This window comes from Giraffa tippelskirchi, chromosome 6 (assembly GCF_054371585.1).
Source record: "Giraffa tippelskirchi isolate mGirTip1 chromosome 6, T2T-mGirTip1v1.2.pri, whole genome shotgun sequence".
Lineage (NCBI taxonomy): Eukaryota > Metazoa > Chordata > Mammalia > Artiodactyla > Giraffidae > Giraffa > Giraffa tippelskirchi.
This window is the reverse complement of record NC_137280.1, coordinates 118,928,940-118,949,884: the sequence shown is the minus strand read 5'-3', so window position 1 is coordinate 118,949,884 and position 20,945 is coordinate 118,928,940. Positions and strand designations below refer to the sequence as shown.

At 50.4% G+C, this 20,945-nt stretch overlaps 1 long non-coding RNA gene across 1 annotated transcript; it reads right to left on the bottom strand.

The window, feature by feature from the left end:
* Positions 1-2,095: 2,095 nt before the first annotated feature.
* On the bottom strand, positions 2,096-4,243 carry LOC145510729 (uncharacterized). Its single transcript, XR_014057240.1, has 3 exons — positions 3,960-4,243; positions 3,546-3,892; positions 2,096-2,941 (listed from the first exon to the last, which is right to left on the bottom strand). It is a non-coding gene; the product is annotated as an uncharacterized LOC145510729 (long non-coding RNA).
* Between the last annotated feature and the right edge of the window lie 16,702 nt (positions 4,244-20,945).

The window sequence follows — 20,945 nt, the reverse complement described above, 5'->3', positions numbered from 1 at the left end:
CTGATGTCTTTTCAGTCCCTGCTGTGGGGCTGAATGAAGACCCTGTGGCCTGGACATGGGCAGAAGAGCATCTTTTCTTTCTCCAACAGGAATGGTCCTTGGAGGCCTGGCTCCACTCCCTGCACTGGAAGCCTTCCCAGTCTCCTGAGAACCTCTCCTTACCCCATCCTAAACTTCTGTTTGGAGAGAACTTGCCAGCTCCTCTGATGTCACCTCTCCCTCCCAGCTGTGGGACACTTACCGAATCTCTAGTGCCTCTATGTGGGCAACCCACTCGGGGTGGCAGACCCCATGGACTTCTCTCCTGAGTCTGCCCAGTGATGAAACATCCAGCTCTATGAATCAGGGTTTCTTCCCTGCACCAGCAGGTGGCTTTTCATGCAAAAGCCATCCCTTTGTTCCCTTTCTGAGACCCAGTTAGGTATCAAAGGCTTCCTTCCCTGGGGAGATGCCAAGAAAGTGGCCACCCCACTGCTCTGGGGAGGGGCAGGAGAAGGGCTCCAGGGGTCAAGGGCACTGGGCGCATGTATGCCTCCTTCTGTCTTCTGGCCCTCCCTTCATGCATTTCTAAATGGGATGAGTAAGGGGTGGGGCAGCTGGGATCACTGCCAGGACTGGGACAGTGCAGTCAGGACACAGGCTCATTGCAAAGTCAATGAGCCTTCGTGGTGGCTCTCCTCATCACCCCACTTCACAGATGGGAAGACTGAGGTGCTGAGACATTAAGCTACATGTCCAAGGTCACCCTATTAGTAGGTGGTGGAACTGGCATGAGAAGCAAACCAGGTGTGATGGACCAGTCGCACAACATATTTAAGGAGACTAGCTTAGGTTTGGGGGGGGCAGCTTCTTTTACCTCTTTCCTGAGGTGCTGCCCCAAAGGACATAGAACTGGGGCCCGGCAGCTTGAGTTCTGACCTTCACCAAACCCTTCAGACCTTGGATAAGTACTTTCATTTCTAAGCATGGTAGGCAGGACAGTGTTCACCACCTGCCTAAAATGTCTGGGTCCTAGTCCCCAGAACCTGTGACTACATTCCCTTACATGGCAAACGGGACTTGGTAGATGTGCTGAGTTAAAGATCTTGAGATGGGTCTGAATATCCCAGTGGGGCCAAAGTAGTCAGAAGGCTTCCTCAAGCAGAAGACGGGAGAGTCCATGGGAAGAGGGGACACACCAAAGCAGAGATGAGGGAGGTTAAGAGCAACTACGCCCCAGGTGCTGGATGAGTTTAAGAGCCAAGGAAAGCTGGCTGCTTCTAGAAGCTGAAGAAGGCAAGGAAATGATCCTTTCCTAGAGCCTCCTGAAGGAATGCGGGTGTACTGACACCCTGATGCGCGGACTTCTGACCTTCAGAGCTGTAAGATAGTAATATTTGTGTTGTTTTGAGTCATTAAGGTTGTGGTAATTTGTTACAGCAGCAACAGGAAACAGATACACAGGGCCTCAGCTGTGCCCCTGTAAACAAGCCGCAGAGTGGCCAGGGGGGCCAACACATTGCACTTTCTCCACAGGCGGCTCAGTCTCAGCCAGTGGGGCCTGGAGTTATTTGGACTGATTTTGTGGGTTTTCTCTGGGCTTCTTGATCCCTGGCTGCATTTCCTCATGGAAGGATCTGTTGCTTTGCCGCTTGTTCCCACTAGGGGGGTGCCTTGTGATGAGGGCAGGGAGGAAAAGAGTGAGGGAGGCTTTGCAGGGCGGGCCTTGTTGGGGGTTGCTGGGCCCTTGCCTTGACATGAGCCCCTCAAATGTCAATACTGCCCTCTGGCTCCCATGTATAATTAGAGCCCTTGCTCTGGCCTCTCTCCCCAGAAGGGCCTGGGTTGAGGGCACCTGTAAAGAGGGCTCTGCTCTCCATTTGGCCCTGTTCTCTATTGTGTTCCCAGCACGGGCACAGCTACTCTGGCGGAACAGGTGGTCAAGAGTTGTTTGTTGAATGAGTGTTACAGTGACATAGATACACAGCTCAGCAAACCACACCATCATCTCTGTACCTGGACACACACTTAGGTACCTTTATACAAGTGAGCACACCAACACACACCCAGGGAGAAATGTGCACACACACACATATATAGGAATGTGTACACATGCTTCTTAATTCAGCAAATATTTATTGAGGTCCTCAGTTCAGTTCAATTCAGTTCAGTCATTCAGTCGTGTCCGACTCTTTGAGACCCCATGAATCGCAGCATGCCAGGCCTCCCTGTCCATCACCAACTCCCGGAGTCCACCCAAACCCATGTCCATTGAGTTGGTGATGCCATCCAGCCATCTCATCCTCAGTCGTCCCCTTCTCCTCCTGCCCCCTATTTGCACCAAATACTGCACTACATACTGGAGCTATAGCAGTAAATAAATGAATGCTAAATAAAGAGAAATAAGAAGGTAGGCATGCAACATGAACACAGACATGTTAAAAAATAAAAGATGCCCAGGAGGAAAAAAAAGATGAGAGAAAAATAAACCAAGGTGTATTTGTAATTTCTTTGGATAGTGAGGCCATTGGGTAGTCTGTCCTTACTACCCATGTGCACACACACACATGTTGTTGAAATTCACACGTGTTGTTGAACTCCTCTGTTTTTTGGAGACAATTGAGATGCCAGATAGCTTAGTAGGGCCTTGGAAGTTTTCATGAATCCACTAGGTGGGCCCAGCAGCTGAGGAGGACTAGGCAGGAAGGAGGAGGAAGATTTCCCACTGATAGTTGGTGGGTAGCCAGATGCTGGCTGCCGTTGGTGGGTACAGACACCTGCATACCACAGGAGCTAGAGCTGGGCTTGGGGAGGGACCCGGACCTCCACAGATGAAGAGCCTGCTTGGGATGGGGGAAAGGGTGGCATTGAGTCCAGGCTGTCATTGACCAGCTGGGTGACCTTGGGCCGGTTGATGAGTGTCAGCTTCCTCATCTATGAAACAGGATGATGAAGACACCGACTTGTCAAGGGTGGAGGGAAGATTAGATGAGAGAATGAGAGTCAGGTGCTTAAGTTCTTGCCAAAGAACCAAAAAATGGTCATACCTTAAGAAAATCGAGGCACTTAATACAAAGTCTACTCAAGCCATCCTAGACCCAAATAACTGGGGAGATGAGGAATCCCCACAGCCTAGAATCCTGCTCCAGGCAGGTTGAATCCTGGGAGGGGTATAACCCATGCTGACCGCGTGCTGACTTGCTGTGTGACCTTTAGTAAATTGCTTTGCCTCTCTGAATCCCAGCTGTCCCATTTGAGTTCATGAAGCTCAAATGAGACTGTATTTGAAAGTTTTAGGATAAGTGAGGCATTCTCACTCAGCTGGGAGCATCTCTGGCCATCCTTGGATATTCATTATTTTTTTTTTAATTATTTTTAAAAAGTCTATTGAATTTGTTACAATATTGTTTCTGTTTTACATTTTGATTTTTTGGCCATGAAACATGCGGAATCTTAGCTCCCTGATTGACCAGGGATCGAACCCAAATCTCCTACCTTGGAAGGCAAAATCTTTAACCACTGGATTGCCTGGGAAGTCCCGGACTTGCATTATTGATGATACATACCACTCTGCCAGGCCAGCTGATCCTTAGTCGCTGACCACAGTCCTTCTGACCCTTAGTTGCTGACCACAGTCCTCCTGCTACCTCTCATAGCAGGCTCATGGGTGTTCCCTGAGGCTGTTGACAGGATCCAGTAGCATCAGCTGGGCCTCTGCAGGCATGGCTTCAGTTGCTCCTGTTTCCTCATCTAAACTCAGGACACGGTCCAGGTAGGGTCCCCAGCCAGCATGGCTCCCGGAGCCCACATGTCCTGGGTGTCAAGAGGGGAGTCCCCAGTCTCTTGGAACATCCTGAATTCTGCCCTCTGTGAGCTCCCTCCTGGAGGTGGAAATATGGGGGAAATACAAGTCCTACAAGCGGATGAGTCAGAGCCTGGCCAGACCCTCCCCATTGGCACCAGTGCTGAGGGGGTCTCACCTGCTGACCGGGTGCTCCCATGAGGCTGGGCCCCGGGCACGTTCACCTTCCTGGTTCCTCAGCATGGCCTGTGGGTCTGTGGGCTGCTGAGATGGGAGTGTGTTGTAAGGTCCAGAGTCACTGACTCGGTGTCCATTGCTGCGTCCCGTCTTCTCACCAGTCCTTGCTAAGCGAGGAGGCCCAACCCCCCAGGGCCTGGTCCCCTGCCAAGTCCACACTGCCCAGGGTGATCGGGAGGGGTGGCTGCCGCCTTGCACTGCGGTGATGGCTGTCCGACCTGGGTCACTGGTGCCGGGACGGTGGGTAGCCTTGTCTCCGAGCCTACCACGCCCTCCCTTGACTCATTCGGAGGCAGCACTTCCACGAGGGTTTTTGGCCTCTGAATTCACCTTTGGTTTGGTTTCTGCTCGGGCAGCTCAGAGCAGTTTTGTTTTTAAGTGCAAACCCACAGAACTGCTTTCCCCTTTCTCTGATCCCCCAAAACAAACAAAGGATGTTGGTATGCATTTTGGTTTGTTTTGAAGCTGAGGGAAATGGGTCACCTCAGGAGCTTCGAGGGTGGCCGGCCAGCCAGTCAGGGAAGCGTGAGAGTGTCTGGGGAGGGCTGGGTGGGGGCCCCGTGTGGCGCCTCACTCCCTCCCAGGGCGGGCTGGCCAGCCCACCCCATGTGGGCCCTGCTTCCATGGGGTTTCCAATCACCAACAGGGATGCTTGGAGCTGGGGACTCCTCCTGGGGCCAGGAAGGGCCTCACGTTGACGGCAGGAGGCCTGGGTCTGAGGCATGCCTCTGAGGCCCCTTGCTGTGTGATGTTAGGCAAGGCCTGCCCCTCTGTGAGCTTTCATGTGCTCCCTAGTGAAACTGGAATTGGGCTCCGCATTACACTCTGGGGAAGTAAAGGTAGTTCAGAGAGAAATGCCTTCCTGGAGTCCCCTCTTTATTATTTTTGGAGTAGGCATTATTGGGTAACTGGGTTTTTCTCTAAAGTGCATTTGGAGGTGGAGAACTGGTGACTTTCTCTTAAGGCATGAGCACTGTCTGCTTAGAGGGTTCTCTCTTGGTCATCAAAAGGGGAGGTAACTTTCTTGTGGACCCCGGGAACTAAGGCCCCATGCCTGGTCCCAAGAGGGACCTATTTCGGTGTTCCTGGAGCTCCCCACCTACAGGGGGTGCCCTGGCACCCCTTGTTTTCTTAGTTGACCAGATCACAGGTGTGGGGGAATTTGCTTTGTATGTGTGTGACAGGGGCGCTCTTTTTGGGATCCCCTACAGCCCACTAAGGTCCACGTGGGCTCCAACCAGAAGCAATCGAAAATTTGGGGGAAATGTCTCTGGGCAGACACCCCACACTCTTAGGGTGAAAAAAAAACCCATCTCTAGTGGCTGGAGGCTTGGAGAAGGCAATGGCGGCCCACTCCAGTACTCTTGCCTGGAAAATCCCATGGACGGAGGAGCCTAGTGGGCTGCAGTCCAGGGGGTCGCTAGGGTGGACACAACTGAGCGACTTCACTTTCACTTTTCACTTTCATACATTGGAGAAGGAAATGGCAACCCACTCTAGTGTTCTTGCCTGGAGAATCCCAGGGATGGGAGAGCCTGGTGGGCTGCCGTCTATGGGGTCACACAGAGTCGGACGGTCAGAAGCGACTTAGCAGCAGCAGCAGCAGTGGCTGGAGGCTAGCGCCTTAATCCTAGGTCTCTGTGTCTCCTCCCCGAGACTCAGCAGCCCCTTTTGGCCTGATTCTATCGCCATCTGGTGGCCAAGTCTCTAATAGCAACCGGGTCTCCACCAGGCTGTAGAAGGTTCTCAGCCCTGGCTGCGTGGTAGAGCGAGCTTTTCAAAGTACTGGCCACCCCAGACCAGTTAAATCGTCATCTCTGGGGGTTGGGGCTGGCATTAGGGCTTTGTAGGGCTCTCTAGGTGATACCAATGTGAAGCTGCAGTTGGATATCACTGTAGCACCAATACTTTGTTTTCCTGGTCCTCAGCCCATCACCTGGGAAGGGTGTGGGGAGAAATTCCAGACACTTTCTGAAGAACATGCTTCACTTCCCTTGTGTGGACCTGCTCCGGCGCTCTGAAAATTCAGAGGCAGGCAGATCAGTGAGTCATGACCAGGATCACGGAAAATGTGGCAAATAAAGAATGTATCTGTGACTGAGCCTTTACGTCAGTGTCTGTTGACATTTTGCTGAGGGCCACGGGTTTTCTATGGGCACTTGTTCATTTTATGTCTTGTCTCAGTGATAATATTCACAAGTCAACATAGACATGTCTTGCATTACCTGGAGGGATGTTAACTGACTCTCTGGTTGGTTTTCGTTAATTTTTTTGGTATAAGAAATATTGTCATGGTTTTAAGACACAGAACTATACAAAAAAGATAAACTCAGAGAGAGAACACTCCCTCATCATGACTTCTATCCATTCCCCTTCCCTCCCTTACCATCCTTTCCCATCTTCCCTTGTAGGTAAGCAACATAATTGATAATTAGTTTCTGCTTCCTCATTTTTTTTTTCCAGGATGAGCAGATAGACATATATTTTCTTATACTCCTTTTTTTCTTCCATGAAAAAGTATCATATCATAGATACTCCTTTGCCCCCCCCCTTTTTTTTGCTTAGTATCTTTTGGGGATAAATTTGTAGTAAATTCCTCATTTTTATTTATAGCTGCATACTATTCCATCAAGTGGTCACATCAGAGTTTATTCAACCACTTTCCTACCCATGAACACTTAGTGGTTTCCAGTATTTACAAACAGGTACAGACAATTTTGCATCAAATAATCTTGTGCGTGCATACTTCACATTGGAGGTGTAGCTTCAGAGTAAATTCCTAGAAGTGAGTTGCTGGGTCAGAAGGAAGGTACACATGTGTAGTTTTGTTAGGCAATATATTAGTTTCCTAATGCTGCTGTAACAAGTTATCACCATTTTGTGGCTTGTGAAAGTCTCTCAGTTGTGTCCAAGTCTTTGCAACCCCATGGGCTATACAGTCCATGGAATTCTCCAGGCCAAAATACTGGAGTGGGTAGCCTTTCCCTTCTCCAGGTGATCTTCCCAACCCAGGGATAGAACCCAGGTCTCCCACATTGCAGGAGGATTCTATACCATCTGAACCACCAGGGAAGCCCAAGAATACTGGAATGGGTAGCCTATCCCTTCTCCAGGGGATCTTTCTGACCCAGGAATTGAACTGGGGTCTCCTGCATTACAGACAGATTCTTTACCAGCTGAGCTATCTGAGAAGCCCATTTTGTGGCTTAAAGCAGCATGAATTTACTGTCTTACAGTGTTCAGTTCAGTTCAGTTGCTCAGTCGTGTCTAACTCTGCTACCCCATGGACTGCAGTAAAGTTCTAGAGGCCAAATATTGGAAATGATTTCGCTGAGCTCAAATCAAGGTGTTGTCGAGGTCATGTTCCCTCCGCGTTTCTAGGAGAGAGTCTGTCTCCTTGCTGTTTCCACCCTCTAGACCTATATCCTTCGGTTCATGGCCTCTTTCTCCAATCTTCAAAGCTAGCACGTAGCGTTATTCAGTCTGCTACAGGTAACACATGCTTCCTTGAACTAAGTGCATTTGATCCTTACAGATCTATTGCAAGTCTTCGTTTTCCCGTCTATAAAAGGCAAGTATAAGACCAGAAGGTCTTTGAGGTTCCTCACTGTCTAAAATCCTCTACCTGGGTTTAGTTCTCTCTTAAACAGCTGGAATGGTCAGTAATGGCTGCTTCTAAATCTGACAAGGTGGTCATCCAGGGCTGCTTTGGGACACAGTGTGAGGTCCTTGTGGTCCATATCATGAGTGACAAGTGATAGTAATGAAAGTGGTGGGTGACGAGGGCAGTTTTCCTGTGGGGTCCCCTGGGCTCCCTAGGGGTGAAAACTTGTTCTAGAAAATCTGGGCCTAATTCATGATTCTAGCACAAATAGAGATGTGGGGAAAAAACTTTTCTACCCCAAAATCTGCTGGCCTGAACTTTCTTCTTATTAGAGCTGCCAAACAGACCTTGAGAGGCTGTGAGTTCCCTGTCACCAGGAAGTTCTGAACAGAGGCCAAATGACTAGAAGATATTCCAGGAGGATCTGTGCATTGTTTAGGGCCTCACTGTCCAACATGGTAGGCACTAGCTACCTGTGGTATTTAATGCTTTATCCTTATCTCATATTTTAAAATAACTTAAACTTTTTATTTTGAAATAATCACAGATTTGCAGGAAGTTGCAAAAACACTGCAAAGAGGTCTCATGTACCCTTCACCCAGTTTCTTTCAATGGTTACATCAAACATTACTGTAGTACAATATCAAGACCAGGAAACCGATGTTGGTACAATGTGTGTATAGTTCTGTATCGTTTTCTCATATGTGTAGATTTACATAACCACTACCACAATCAAGATACAGAACTGCTCCATGGCTGGGACTACCCTGGTGGTCCAGTGGATAAGACCCTGCACTCCCAATGCAGGAGACCCAGGTCCTGGTTGGGGATCTAGATCCCACATGAGGCAACTAAAATGCCACAGCTAAGGGCTTCCCTGGTAGCTCAGTTGGTAAAGAAACTGCCTGCAATGCAGGAGACCTGGGTTCAATCCCTGGGTCAGGAAGATCTGGAGAAGGAAATGGCAACCTACTCTAGTATTCTTGCCTGGAAAATCCTATAGACCGAGGAGCCTGGCAGGCTAAAGTTCATGGGGTCGTAAGAGTTGGACACAACTTAGTGACTAAACCACCAAGAACTGGCGCAGGCAAAAAAAAAAAAAAAAAAAACCCAAACTACTCCATGGCTATGAAAATCTCTCACAAGTTGCCATTTTATAGTCACACCCATCACTCTTCCCCCCACCATCCCTAACCCCTGGTAACTATTAACCTGCTTTCCAATCCATAATTTTGTCATTTTGAGAATGTTATACAAGTGAAATTATATACATGTGCTATTTAAAGTTGAATTCATTAAAATATAAAAAATCAGTTCCCTGAGTCTATCAGTCACGTTTCTAAGCTCAGTAGCTACAGCTGACTAGTGACTATCACGTTGGACAGCACAGAATGCACCGCTGTTCACCTTGCAGAAAGGTCTATTGGAAAGTGCTGCTTTAGGGAATAAGACCAGACCCATGGTTCACTCATGCTGATTCATAGCTCATGTCACCCAGCAGTGTCATGAAATAGAGAGTCCTGAGTATATTACTCATCTATTGCTGTTTAATAAATTGGCCCCAATGTAGTGACTTGAAACAACAGTCAGTACATTGGGACATAATAAACAACCTTTATTATCTTGCATAATTTCTGGAGGTCAGGAGTTAAAGAGTGACTCAGCCATGTAAACAGGCTCAGAATCTCTCATGAAGTCGCAGTGAAATATCGATCAGGTCTGCGGTGGCAGGCCTGGGGCTGGAGGACTGGCTGGGAAGGTGGTGCTGCTTGTTGGGGTGACTGGACTACTTGCCCAGGTCTAAGAAGTTTCCTGGGATGTGGGGTTTTAGTGTGAATTCTAGGACTGTCCCAGACAAAAGAGAACAGTTTTAGGCAGGAGGACTCAGTTTCTTCCAACGTGGGCCTCTTTCAGGGCTACTTGAGTGTCCTAATAACACAACCAGTTTAATCAGATTAATACTAGGGAAAGCAGGGCAGAAGCTCTGATGTCTTTTCTGAGCTGCCTTGGAAGTCATATGGTATCACTTCTACTGCGTTTTTTTTTCATGAGAAGCAAGTCACTAAATCCTCTGGTTCATATTCAAGTAGAGGAGAATTAGGATCCACCTTTTGAAGGAAGGACTGTGAAAGAAGAAGTGGACATATTTTAAATCCTCTGAAAAGTGAAAAAAAAGGGAAAGTGTTAGTCACTCAGTCATGTCTGACTCTTTGTCATCCTATGGACTGTAGCCCACCAGGCTCTTCTTTCCATGGAATTCTCCAGGTGAGCATCCTGGAGTGGGTAGCCAGTCCCTTCTCCAGGGGATCTTCCCTATCCAGGGATCAAACCTGGGTCGAGTCTCCTGCATTGTAGGCAGATTCTTTACTGACTGAGCCACCAGGAAAACCCTTTTAAGCCCTCTACACTGACCTATACTTGAGATCCAGATTGGGCAAAGGGGGCAGAGCCCAGGAATCCATACTTTATCAAGGTTCCCTTTTTACCCCTGATGTGAGGTCCCATTTGCCCATTTCAAGGTCCTGTCCCACTGTAAGATGGTGGGCATCCCACCTACCTCAGTGGACTCTCACCGGAGAGGAGACGGGGAAGACAACTCCAGGCTGGTGAGATTGGTGAGCTGACCATGATTCCAGAAACTCTGATTAGACTACTAGGATGTATGTCTTTTCCCACAGGATGAATGAGCAACAGACGCGGAACCATTTAGAAAACTCACACCACACTGAAACATTGAATGCTGTTACAAATGACCAACACCAAACTATACAGCAACAAGGAAAAAAAAACTTATGACACTATATATATATATATTTGAGGGATGGCTGAAATGCTATAGCAGTTCAGGGTCAAGGTCTGGAGATGAATTTATTATACAAACAGGAACATAGCTGCAGTTACAGTAAGAGGGTGGGGACAGATGGTGAGTAATGCAATGAAATGCGTGTTAGTATTACTTTTATTGTCATTTCAATAAAAGAGGGTGGTTCCTTCTTCAGACTTCAACTGTCACCTTTCAGTGGCCTTTCCAGTCTTCTTGGTTAAAAGCCGATTAAAGCACCTTGGTTAAATCCCCTCTAGTTTTTGGTATCTCAGTGCCTTGTTTGTGTCCGCATAGCACTCGTTACATTTGAAAATATGCTGTCTGTCCCTGCAGCCTCTGAGCTCTGTGAAAAAGGCTCCCTGCGGTCTCTCCAGGGCCAACACAGTGCCTAGGACATGCTTGCGAATCAGGAACTGTTGAGTGAGGCATGAAAGAGGTGAGGTCTCTGAGGAGAGGGGAGACTGCAGGTGAGGGAGGGAACAGAGGCCTCGCATGGCTGCTGCGGGAGGGGAGGCTGGGAGTCAGCCTAATCCAGTGGCCCCTGGTCTGTGGATGTCTGAGACCTCCTGGGGCACCCCCTCTTAAGAATCTGATTACACTGGTTTTCTCAGCTTCGGCGCTGTTGCTCCTTTGGGCTAGATAACTCCCACTGTGGGGGCTGTCCTGTGTAAGATGCTTGGCAGCGGCCTTGGCCTCTCTCCAGCATCCACCTGAAGCACATGCTCCCCTGTGGTGACAATTTATCGTCTCTCCGGATGTTGCCAGATGCTCCCTGGAGATTGCCCTTGGAGCTGGATGAGAAAACCAGCCCAGCCGGCCTGAAATCTTTGTCTGAAGATGAGCGGCCAGTGTAAATGAGAGAGACTGATGCCTGTCTCACAGGAAAAGCTTCTTAAGAGAATTTGTTGTTCAGAGGCCTCTTGGCGACCGGCACAGCATGTGCTGCCACCTGTTGGTGGGTGGCTGGGAGTGCACCCTTGGCTCAACCAACCCTGGGACTCGGGGAAGCAATTTGCCTTCAGGTGGGCTACAGTGGCGCTAGTTCAGGGCCTCTCCCTAAGGGGGGGCCAAAGTGACATGAAGTCGCTCAGTCGTGTCTGACTCTTTGCAACCCCATGGACTGTAGCCTATAAGGCTCCTCTGTCCATGGGATTCTCCAGGCAAGAATACTGGAGTGGGTTGCCATTTCCTTCTCCAGGGGATCTTCCCAACCCAGGGATCAAACCTGGGTCTCCTGCATTGCAGGCAGATGCTTTACCCTCTGAGCCACCAGGGAAGCCCAAGGCTGGGCTAGGGAAGCCCCAAATGAGGCCAGCCAGGGTGTGTGGCAACCAGGGAAGTCAGCGGGAATGGGACATTTTCCTATTATTTTGGTTAAATACTTAATGCTGTACTTGTTAAAAAAAAAATCAGGTCAACTTTATTGATTGCTCTCTCCTCTTCTCAGACTCTCCTTCCCTCATGCTGGTTGGCGCCTCCAATAGCCAAACCCAAATTCGCTGTCTTTTCCATACTTGACCCTCCTCAGAGCTCCCAGCTCAGTGTGGACAGCATCAGCCCCTCGATACACAGCCAGAAAGATCACCTCCATCACTGAGCCCTACAGGCTCATCTACCTTCTCCACTCTCCCCACCTTCACTGCTGTTCTCGCCATTGTCTGAGCCACACTCATCCGAAGCCTGCACCAGTGCAGTGGCTCAGCCAGGAGGTTCCTCTGTTCCATATGGTGTTGCCTGGGGTCATGCTTGTGGTTGCATTTAGCTGGGAGCTTGGCAGAGCTGGAGTGTTCTAGATGGTCACTGGAGATGACAGTGGGGGTGGGAAGGCAGCTGGGCCTCTCTCTCCAGCAGGGTAGTTGCGCTTCTTATTTGCAGGGGACTAGGCTATAAACTATGCTGGGTCTTAGCTGTTGCGTGGGCTTTTCTCTAGTTGCGGCAAGTGGGGACTACTCTAGTTGCGGTGTATGGATTTCTCATTGTGGTGGCTTCTCTTAGGACGGTGGAGCACAAGCTCTAGGTGCACAGGCTTCAGTAGTTGCGGTGCATGGGCTTAGCTGCTCCGCAGCATGTGGAATCTTCCTGGACCAGGGGTTGAACCTGTATCTCCTGCATTGGCAGGTGGATTCTTTACCACTGAGCCACCAGGGAAACCCAGATCCCCAGATTTTAGGCCAGTGTCTGGAAAATAGCAACTTGCAGTGAATATTGGCTGAATGAAGGAGAGGGACAGGACGAGGGCAAAAAGTAACGCATCTTCCTAGACAGTCATCCCTCTTTATAGCACATAGATCTTGATGAAGAGGGGTATTAAAAAACGTTCTGAATTGATTTTATTTAATACTTCAGGGAACTGATGTTCAGAGCAGCCACACCCTGAATTTCTTCCTGTGAAGTTACGTAAGGTCACAGCCATTCTCTGAGGCTGCAGTTCCAGGATCACTTGGGGTGCTTGGGAAAAATGCAGGTGCTACCCCCACCCCAGAAATATTAATGAAGAAGCTTAAGGGAGAGGCCCAGCCACCTGCACATTTCACCAGCCCTCCAGGTGACTCTCACGTGCACTGCATTTTCAGAAGCATCACTTTTCCATTTCTGTGTACTAAATTTGGATTTTCTTGGGCTGGTTTTTCCTTTAGGCCACCTGTGTGTCTTTTAAGACGTTGGTAACTTGATTTATTATTTTTTTCCCTGAAAGGCTTTGTGAATAAGCTGTCCATTCCATAACCCCTGGAAAACAAAGTGTGTTTCCTTACCTTCTGCTGAGTGAGCCTGAGGCTCAGGGTCATGAGGAGGTCATGTCGTCCAATCCTCTGTGGTTGGGTAGGATGATGCTGAAACCACACCAGGCAGGGAGGAAGCCAAACTTGGTTCTCTCCTTCTTCAGATTTACTGTGGGTGGAATAATGGGTTTTGTGTTTGGGGCTTAGGGAAAGGAGGGGTGAGCTCCTTGGGTGGGGGTGGAGGGTTAGCACAGTTAAGGGGAAGCAAGGATTTCCCCAGAGGTGAGGAGGAGCTGGGGAGCGGTGAGGGAAGGAATAAAGGGCCTTATCTTCTTATGTAAGACTCATAGAAGAGCTGGTTTTATAATACCAGGGTGGCAAGGATGCTAAGTTTAGATTTGAACCTGAAACTTCAAAATTTCGAGAGGCATCGGAAGCTGCTCTCTTAGGCTGTGCTAACCGGCCGGAACTTTGCGGCTCTGCAGTCCCCTTCTGGGTCGCTGGGGGAGCTGGTGGGCAGTGGAGGAAGGAGGGTCCTAACAAGTTTCAGGAAAGCTCAGGCATTTCCCGAGAAAACCCTTGCTGGTCAGCCCATCCTCCACAGTCTCCCCTCCAGCACAGACTAGAGCAGTCACAGAGGAGGGGACATGAGAGACTAGGGAGGAGACAACGGCAGGGACACTTGGGCTTCTGGCCAGCTTGGCTGCTGACATGTCTACCTGTCACTGCCTGCACAGGAAAGAAAGTTCTTCCCAGCCTCTGGGAAAGAGGAGTTGAGGAAGCAGCTACACTCCAGCTCCTGGAGGAAGCCTTGGGGAATAAGAACCAGCAGGCGGTGTGGTCCCAACCAGGGCAGACACCTGGTCTGACAGCAGACCACAGTCAGCCAGGAGAAACCAGGAGAGGCCAGTCCTCGGAAAGTGTGTGTGTGTGTGCGTGTGAGCGTGCAGGTGTGTGTGTGTGCGTGCAGGTGTGTGTGTGTGCATGCAGGCGTGTGTGTGTGCGTGCAGGCGTGTGTGTGTGCGTGCAGGCATGTGTGTGTGCGCGCATGTGGAGGGGGTTCAGGGCACTGTGTGTATGTGTATGTGATGGGTTCAGGCAACTGTGTGTGTGTGTGTGTATGTGGTGGGGAGTTCAGAACACTGTGGGGGGGTTGCGGAGGTTCAGGGTAGGGTACTGTGTGTGTGTGTGTGTATGTGTGTGTGTGTGTGTGTGTATGTGGTGGAGAGTTCATGGCACTGTTTGTGTGTGTGTGTGTGTGTGGTGGGGTTCAGGGTACTGTGTGTGTGTGTGTATGTGGTGGGGGTTCGGAACACTGTGTGTGGGGGGTGGGGTGGGGGGTTCAGGGCACTGTGTGTGTGTGGGGGGGGAGTTCATGGCAGTGCAACATTAGAGGGAGTACAGTCCACAGAATGACTCCCACTGTTGATACGAATTGCAAGTTGCAAGTTTGGGGTCTCTAAGACGGTCCTTACATTTGATAATTCACTAGAAGAACTTGCAGAACTCCCTGAGGGCCGTTAAACTTCCTGCTTGGTTACACAGAAAGAATACAGATTAAGGTTCGCTAAAATACGAGAAACATGCATGGGGCAGAGTCCAGGAGGGCTGCAAACCCAGAGCGTCCGGCTGTCCTCTGCCAGTGGACTCCCGGACTGTTAACTCCTCCAGCAGTGATGTGTGACGATACACATGGAATACTGCCAACCAGGGAGGTTCTCGCAAGCCTTGGCATCCCGAGATTCACTGGGGCTCTGTAATCGACTGCCCACTCAGCTGACAGCAGCCTCCAGTCCCTCTGGACGTCCAGCCGATATCGTGAGAGTCAAAGCCTGCACCCTAAATCACACTGCTAGCTTATCCTGCATGGCCAGTCCCCACCCTGAATCACATTGTTAGTTTATCCTGTGTGGCCACAGGATAAACCCTGCCGGCTAACCCTTGCCCTAAATAAAGATATTCCTATCTGGCATGACACTGCAAGGGCTGAGATTTCTTTCCAGAAGTCTAGGGCAAAGGTCAGAACTTTCTTGGGTGCAGATTAAATGCTTAACTACATGGACAAATTAAGCAGTCCCAGCCTACTCCACGACTGTGAGTCCATTCTTTCCAGAGGATTCTCAACACATGGAGCCTGATTCCTAGATTTCCAGCCATTAGGACAGAAAACAGCTGTCCCCAAAGTGTGCAACCTGCAAAGAGGAGTGGTAAGTGACTCCAATTCAGTCCCCTTTCTTTATGCCCCGCATCCCTCATCACCCATTCAGTCATTTATTTACTCACCATTTATTGAACACCTGCAATGTGATTGGCACTCATTCTAGTGGGGGAGGGGAGAGGACAGATAACAGAGAGCAAACCAACTATTAAGTCATTTTACTTAATTAACTTAAATTTTTATTTTTATTTTTTTATTTGGCTGCACTGGGTCTTAGTTGCAGCACACAGGATCTTAGTTGTGGCAAACAGGATCTAATTCCCCATCCAGGGACTGAACCCCGGCCCCCTGCATTGGGAGCACAGAGTCTTAGCCACTGGACCTGCAAAGGTCTAGGGAAGTCCCCTATTAAGTCATTTAAAATGTGCTATGTGCTATGGAGAGGAAAAGGGCTGAGCTCCAAGTAAGGACAGAGAGGAGAAAGGAACCTGCCTTAGACTGTGGGTGGGGAAAGGCAGCTCTGAGAAGGCCCCATTGAAGCTGAGGCCCAGAGAATGAGAAGCCACCCACTGTGGGAAAAAGCAGCAGACAATGCCTGGCAGAAGGATACATGGGCCTTAGCTGCCAGCTGACACATCCAAACACATTGTGAAAAGTTGCCCAGAAGCAAAAACACAGGCCTTTCCTTGTGGTGGACACAGTCTTATCGGGACCCAAGGCTCCGTGAGCTGTGTGTGGGCAGAATTTCAGCCCCACGTATCCCCGTGGCTTGTGCTTGTGCAGTGTGTAAACCACTCCTCCCTACATGGCGGGCCTGGACAGACAGTGCCTGGAAGGGAGCACCCCTGGGCAGCCCTACCAGGTTGGTGCCAGATACAAAACCATTTAAACTTCATTTGACCTCACTCACAATTTAAATAAAAACAAACCCCAAATGCAACCAAGTTGTGCCTGTTAGCAGAGTCTGTGATGGAGAAATGGTGGGGCTTCCCTGGTGGTACAGTGGATAAGAATCTGCCTGCCAATACAGGGGACACAGTTCCATCCCTGGTCTGGGAAGATTCCACATGCTGTGGGGCAACTAAGCCGGTGAACCACAACTGCTGAGCCCTTGCACCCTGGAGCCTGTGCTCTGCAACAAGAGGAAGCCACTGCAGTGAGAAGCCCGCTCATCACAACTAGAGAAAGCCTATGCATAGTAATGAAGACCCAGCGCAACCAAAAGTAAATAAATAATTTTTTTAAAAAAAGAAAGAGCAACTCTTGGTTTAAGTTGCCGACACAGAGGCTTCTCTCAAAAAAAAAAAACAGAAAAAGAAATTGGAAATTCTTCATCAAACCCCAGACCCTCTTTCAGTGAATGCAAGTGCTGGGGAAGAGGCAGCTCCATTTCTGCCTTTAGGGAAAAGCAGATGTGTCCACTCACTGGTGGGGTCTGGGAAAGTGTTTCCTATCCCTTGCAATAAAAGGGGGCCCTAGCTGAGTTCCCCCTGGTATTCTTCATCTCTCTAAGGAGCCAGCACATGCTAAGCAGAGGAGAAACTCTTGCTTCTCTTAGCTCAGAGGTCTCTGGTAGGATTCTAGTACACATCCATCCTACTTACAACCCTCACTCCCACCCCCACAACCCACACCCATGTGCACAGGCACACACACTGGTGTCCCTCATAGGGGACCTGACAAGTACCAGTGCTGGGCCTGGACAGAGGCCTGGGTTGGCCACACAAGGATAGGAAGGTCTGTGCTCCAAACTGCAATTAGCTTTATATAGCAGAAGTCCCTGCCTCTTTTTATTGTTGTTTGATTTTTATATGTTTATCACATTATTTGAATGTTGGAAAGTAGAGACTGTAAAAGAGAAAAGTCATCTGGAATCTTGCCATTTATTATGGACAGCATGTTTGTGCTCCACGCTCCCACCACCCCCGCCTCCCGCCAATTCAGTTGTTGAAGCCCTAATCATCAATTTGAAAGGTCTTGGGAGGAGCGGCTTTAGAATGTGATTAGGTCAATAGGGTGGGCCCCCACAATGGGATTCATGCCCTTATGAAAAGGAGAGGAGACACAGGATCTTTCTGCCTCCACATACCAAGGAAGACCCTGCAAGGACATAACTAGGCAGAAGGCTCTAAGCAAGAACCTGGGCATGCTAACACCTCGATTTCAGACTTCCAGTCTCTAGAACTGTGAGGAGTAAATGGCTCTTATTTAAGCCACCTGGTCTTCTGTTACATATAGCAGCCTGAGCTAAGACAGCATTCCAATAAGTCATTTTTAATATGGTCTTCCAAGGGTTCATGCATTAGTTTCTTATTGCCATCGTAACAAACTGTCAAAGGTTTAGAGGCTTAAAACAAATGAGATTTATTATTTTACATTTCTAGAGGTCAGAAGTCCAAAATCAGTCTCACTGGCCTAAAGTTAAGGTATCAGCAGGGCTGGTTCCTTCTAGAGGTCCTGAGGGAAGAATCCATTTTCTTGCTTTTTCCAGCTTCTCTAGGCTGCCTGCATCACATGGCGCATGGCCTCTTACATCTTCAAAGCCAGCCCTGTAGCATCTCTGGCTTCTCTTTCTCACTGATCTCTGCTTCTGTTGTTACATCACCTTCTCTCACTGTTGTTGTTGCTGTTGTTCAGTAGCTATTAAAAAGCAGAGGCATCATTTTGCTGACAAAGTCTGTACAATCAAAGCTATGATTTTTCCAGTAGTCATGTATGGATGTGAGAGTTGGATCATAAAGAAGGCAGAACACCAACGAATTGATGCTTTTGAAATGTGGTGCTGGGGAAGACCCTTGAGAGTCCCTTTGATTTCAAGGAGATCAAACCAGTCAATCCTGAAGGAAATAAAGCCTGAATATTCTTTGGAAGGACTGATGCTGAAGCTGAAGCTTCAATACTTTGGCCACCTGATGTGAAGAACCAACTCATTGGAAAAGACCCTGATGCTCAGCTCAGAACGATTGAAGGCAGGAGGAGAAGTGGGCAACAGAGGATGAGATGGTTAGATAGCATCATGGGTTCAGTGGACATGAATTTGAGCAAACTCTAGGAGACAGTGAGGACACAGGAGCCTGGCATGCTACAGTCCATGTGGTCCAAAAGAGTTGGACACAACTTAGCGACTGAACAACAACAACTGAAAGGAGGAAGAGAAGGGTCATTCCTCCAAAGGATCACGTTTAGACTTGATCTAGGTTTCTTAGTTTGCAAGAGAGGACCTGATTGGCCGCTCTTGGTGCCCATCTCCGTCCCAATCAGCTGTGGCACAAGGCGTGGAGGCGGGCTGGTGTGGCTCTTGGCAGTGTGGTAAGCCTGGTAGGACAGGCTGCCTTTACTCAGCTCTTCTATCAAGACTGCGGTAGGGAGGGGTCAACACTTGGACCTGAGGGCTTCTGTGACCAGCCTGATCCCTTCACAGTTTTCTGAGTGTTTACTTCTATGTCTCCCACTTTAAACTCACAGTCAGTTAGTCAGTTCAGTCACTCAGTCATGTCCGACTCTTTGAGATCCCATGGACTGCAGCACACCAGGCTTCCCTGTCTGTCACCAACTCCCGGTGCTTGCTCAAACTCATGTCCATTGAGTCGGTGATGCCATCCAACCATCTCATCCTCTGTCATCCCCAACTCTCACATCCATACATGACTAACGACCCTCTAAAGTTGAAACTGAGAGACTAGACCTCTTGCTCAGGGTCACACAGCCAGTATGTGACTCAAGGGGCACTCAGGTGGATTAAACTGAAAGTAGGACCTAGAGGAGCCCCAGAAGCATGGGGCATTCTCCCCAGCCTGAAGGTCATGGAAGGGGGATTGACAGGGAGGTGCTGGAGGGGAGGAGCACCTTGGACATTTGGTCCAAATGTCACACCTGGGCTTTACTGACCCTGGGCAGGCAGCTGCTCCTAGCTCAGGTAAGGTTTCTGAAGCCCTGTCTTCTCAGAGTCTGGTCCTGCCTGCCTCTCTGAGGTCTTCTTGTCCCCAACGCTGCCTCACTGCACTGGTGGGTGACTCAGAGGCTTTCTCTGTCAGACCGTTTTCCAGGAGTGGGCTGTGGAGGTGGGGACAGTCAGTTTGGAGAGCCCGGAGTCCCCAATCAATCATGGATCAGATCATGGGCCTGGGGAGAGTTGTGGCATCAGTCTTCTATTCTCCAGCACCTCAAGGCGTCCAGGAACTCCTCCTCAGATTTTCAGTAAGACCTTAGCCCCTACAGGGGTCAGGGCGCTCCGTTCTTCTCCCCACCCCCACCCCCAGCCCCCTGCCTAAGCTGCCTTCTTTCTCAACATCCCAGGACGATGTAACACCACTTGCTACCTCCCGCATGGAAGCTGCCGCCTCTTTCCAGCAGCCTGACCTGATTGCCTCTCCCCACGCCCCAGTTGCCTACTCCTTTAATCTGTGCCACAGCTGTTTGTGAGCGAGTGTCCTGATTCTACAGACTGGCGCCGCCTCCAGGGGGGCCCTGGACGCCTCAAGCCTTGGAGAACGTCTGCTGGCTGAAGGCGAAGGATGTGCAGAATTTTCACCCGGCTAGGAATTCATTAATTCTCGAAGTCCGCTAGGCGTGGGTCTCGCAGGCTTGGTAGGGAGACTGCGCACTCTTTAACCACGCCAGGAGGGGAGGCACGCCCTGCCTGGACAAGGGCTGCCAGAGGAGCCCTCAGCTAGTCCGCGCGCCATTGAACTCAGCAGAGGACATTCTTGCAAAACGAAATTTATTCTTTCATTTCTCAAATGCGAGCGGCTTAAACTGCCCATCTTGAGTGCATGCTTGGCGCACGGGGGTTTTCTCGGCGCGCTGGGTTCCAAGCCCCTGCCGGAATCCGGATCTGCGAGCCTAGAGAGGCAAGAAGCGGGGTCGGAGGCGCCTGAAACATTGTGTCGGGGGCTGGGAGCCAAGAGCCGAGGAGCCGCATTCGTGGGCGCTACTCCTCTGTATCCGCGCCGCCTCGGGCGCCCATTACTCTGGCCAAGGCTGTAACTGCCCCCAGGGGCTCGGAACCCGCTTTAACAGCCCACGCAGGCTCTGCTGGTGAGGGGTTGGGGGACCTGGGGGTCACTTCATCCACCCAGGCCAGGCCGTGGCCCAGCGCCCCCCGCCACATCAAGTCGCGGGGGAGGGGGTGTTGTCTCCCAGCCCTGAGGCCGAGCAGGAGGCCCAGAGCCCCGCGTGTCTTCTGTTGGTGCAGAGGACCTCGGCCACTGCTTAGCTAACCAGAAGACCCCTCCCTCCCTCCCCGAATCCTTCAACCGGGCGAGATTTCCAGCAGGGACGGCCGGCGCGGGCGGCGACAAGCGTGTCCCCGCGCACGCACACAGCCCTGAGCACGTCAGTCCCACGCCGTCCCGCCGCCCCGTGCCCGGGCGTGCGCAGGCAATCACGCGTTCCCGCTCACGCCAGTGGACATAGCATCCGCTGCGGGCCCTGAGTGGGGGTGGGGGTGCCTGAAAGGTCGGCACGCGCGCGGCTCGGGAGCTGGAAGCAGACTCTGGCCGGACCAGGGCGGTGTCCCGGGGCCGAGGGGGCGGAGCTCGCGGGCCGGGCGCGCTGGGTCGGGGCGGGTCTGCGCCGCCGCCGTCCGCGCCGCCGCCGTCCGTGCCGCCCCGCCCCGCCCT